We start from the raw sequence: 3,802 nt of genomic DNA on the forward strand, positions 1-3,802 counted from the left end.
AAATCTATGAAGGTCATCAAGCGTATCTTCCAGAGAATCATGTGTTACATGACGGCTTTTTGGGAAGAGAGCCACCGAGGATGTCTGCACAAGCATGGTTAGAGAAGAAGGAGATGTGTGATGACGGTTTGCCCCCAGGGATGAAGAGACTCTCTCTATGGTACAAGTTACCATATTGGCCTGGACTCATGATCAATCACTTGCTCGATCCAATGCACATATTCAAGAATGTGGGTAATTTACTATGGGACCATCTGACCGGCAAGAAAGATACTTTGGGAGCCAGGGTTGACCTTAGAAATGTGGATCGTATGCAACGATATTGGCCACAGAGAGCATCTGATGGATCAATAAAACTCTCTAAAGCGCCATGGATTTTGAAAGGAGCCCAAGAATGCAAAGTAAAAGAGACCATTCAATCTGTGCGGACCCCCACTGGCGTAATGCACTCGCTCCAAACGTGTTTCACTAGGTATATTTGAAGTGGAATATATCATAGTGGGAATTGTGTAACAAATTTGTGTGTGGACTTTAATATCATTGCTAGACGTGTTTTGCAGTTTATTTTACGGGTGGCCATTGAGGGATGTTTGTCTCCTGACGTCCGTAACACAATCTACAAACTTGCAAAGTTGGTGCAATGGATCTCACAAAAGGAGATCAATGTAAACTCCATACCATTCGCCAAACTAAACACTGTGGAGGTTGTCTGCATGTTTGAGAAACACTTTCCTACTACCATGCTAACTATTCAAGTGCATCTTCTTGTTCACATAGTTGATGAGGTGGAAATAGCTAGCACAGTACATTCCAGATCGATGTTCTTTTTAGAACGTTTCATAAAAACACTTAAGGGATATGTGTGTCAGAAGGCACATTTGGAGGGTAGCATGGCAGAAGATTGGCTGGTATCAGAGTCCTAGTTTACATTGGAGAGTGGTTAGACGGATTTGATAAAGCTCGAGACATGCTATGGGGAGCCATAGATGATGAGCGCATATCTGGGATTATCATGTGCAATCTCAACATTGAGAAGAAGATGACAGAAGATCTAGAGGCTAGAATCAATCAATTTTGCATGCTTCACAATCCAGTGATGCAAAAGTGGATTTCACAATACGAGGATGCAAAGCAAGAGCAACAAAGGGCCACCGATGCATTATCCGGCAGGTCTGGAGAGCCTACTAACATTCATGATTTTAAGATGGTTGCACAACCAATTGAAAGCGCACAACATTGCGGTGAACAAGTGACTGAAGAGTGGGAGTACTCTTGGGGTTGCGCGACCAAGGTAAGTTTGCAATGTATGACTAGCGACTAGATGTTTGAACGGCCACTCACAATCTTTGTTGGTTGTTGTATAAGTCATACACAACAACATGCTGTAAAGGTTGACATTTTAGGTTGGAAGGGATCGACAAAAAGTGTTTTACTCAAGATTGTGGAATCATGGCAAAATTTGAACAGTCTAGTCGACGACAGTCCTCTGATGTAGATCCTATGGTGGCGGAACTCACTTACTTCGGTACTCTACAAGAGATTTTGAGGATTGATTATAGAGGATTTTTTGTCGACTTGTTCGACGTGCAATGGTTCAAGATAAACATGGTGCACGAAAGTATGAGCGCTACCATGTGCAAATCACAGTGGCGTCAATGGAGGAGATTGGAGAAGATGCTCAATCAGAAGCCGCTGAGGTGGTGCCAGGCGAGCATCAAGCTGCTACTCTCTATGGGGTGCATGTAGAGGATCTACAAAATGAAATGGAGGACATCTGCCTAAACGGAGAGCTCTATATAGATATAGGGAGTTATGATGAACTATGTGAGGATGAGAGAGAGACCTCTTAAAGCCATAAACATTGTATTTGAACAATTTTTCTCCATTTTATAATATATATTGTATTCACGTGGCTATACTTGAGAAATTTAAATTGTGTTTAATTGTCATTGCGTCCACTCCAGGTACGTATGCTCCAGGTATGTTCTCACAAGCAAGGACACTCCTCGGTGTATCGTGAAAGTCTGATATGACGATGAGCACTGCACTCCGAGTGCAATGGAGATTGAGGTTGCAATCGCGAAGGAGGTGATCCGACTCTGCTCATAGATGCTGCTCGCCCCTCCACTAGGTCTAGTTGATCGGGTGAAAGAGACGCTAAGAAGCACTACTACTGCTTCTTAGCGTCTCTTTCACCCGATCAACTAGACCTAGTGGAGGGGTGAGCAGAATCTATGAACAGAGTTGGATCACCTCCTTTGCAATTGTAGCCTCAATCTCCATCGCATTCGGAGCGCAATGCTTTTACAAGATACGTAGAATGCACACGGGAGACAATTTCCCAAGAACTTCACATGAATCTCTCTACACAGGAATCCCTCCCCCTTTATGAGTCCTCTCTCTCTCTCTCTCTCTCTCTCTCTCTACTTGTCCATGTTTTCTTCTCCATTCAATATTAAGATTAAATGTTCATGTCTTTAATGCAGGTATGGATAATGATGAGTTTCTTTCTTCTTTGTCACCCCAATAGAGGCAGTGGTACGAGGATCATCATCTCTCTGAAGCACCATCACGTCGCTTTACGCCTTCAGCGTTTCCCTCTATTTTGGAGCATTCAGCACGCTCCGAAGCTTTGCTTTTGACGAGACGATCTTCATACTCGTCTAGGCACCGATGCTCTAGTGGTGGCGGCGGCGGTTGTTGTGGGGATGCCACCGTTGATGCCTCGACACTGCCTCGTGTTCGACAAGGATCTTTACCTTTTCCTTATTTTTCCAACCCCACCAGCCACGACATCACCATCTATTTCAAGTTTTGTGCGGCTATCAGCCGTTCCTGGCTACACACTACTACCTACTCCTCCGGGAGTCACCCCAGTTGACACTCCTCGCTTTGGGGATCAGACTCCAACGGAGATACCTGAAGTTTGTAGCCCCATCAACACACTACTAGAGACCCCTGGAGAGACACCCAAGTGAACGCGTCACAGGCGAGAGGGCTTGCCATACCAATCGACATCAGTGACGGCATCATCTTGGATGATGAAGGCAAGAAGGTGATCTCGTGCATGTGCGGTCTTTGCTTGCAGGTGTTTCGACACTATATACTAAACACCTGGAGTGAAGTTCCAAGTGAATTAAAAGACAAAGTCATCAGCATGCTGCATGACGAGTTTCTCGTGTTGACCTGATGAAGGTTCGAATGCGCAAATATTGCAAGCACAAGCATTTTGAAGTGCAAAAGCTAATAAAGCATGGCTGGAACAGACCAAATTGGCTGGCCAAAGAATATTGGAAGAATGCGAAGCGAGCAACATGCGAGAATCCTGACAAGTGGAAGCAATAAAAGGAGGCAGCCAAAGCGCGAGTAGAGGCAGGGAGCTCACACCACTTGGGGAGCGGCGGGTGGGCATCATTTGAGGCCAATTTTGTAAGTGTTTTTGCATTGCTCTTTAGGTTTGGTAGTTACGTCTATTTGTACTTTTAAATTCTAACATAATGAATTATTTGTATGTTTTGAACAATGGTCGATGACAGGACGTGACCCCACACCATACGAGCGCGAGTACGCACGCAAAAAGGGCTTAAACATCCTGATGGACATTCTGAGTTCTCGCGGCGGCATGGTTAGTATTAGGGTTTACTCTTTTCTATTTGTTGTATTGTTTTGTAAATTATAAGTTTACACTTGCAGAAAGCTGTCTTATTGTTTTTTTTCTGCAGAATCCGATAGATACGCCGCTTGGACGCATGAGACGTTTGATTAGACGACATCAGTCTAGCCATAGCTAGATAGCATTAGT

This window comes from Adiantum capillus-veneris, chromosome 20 (assembly GCF_014529385.1).
Source record: "Adiantum capillus-veneris isolate H3 chromosome 20, ASM1452938v2, whole genome shotgun sequence".
Classification (NCBI taxonomy): domain Eukaryota; kingdom Viridiplantae; phylum Streptophyta; class Polypodiopsida; order Polypodiales; family Pteridaceae; genus Adiantum; species Adiantum capillus-veneris.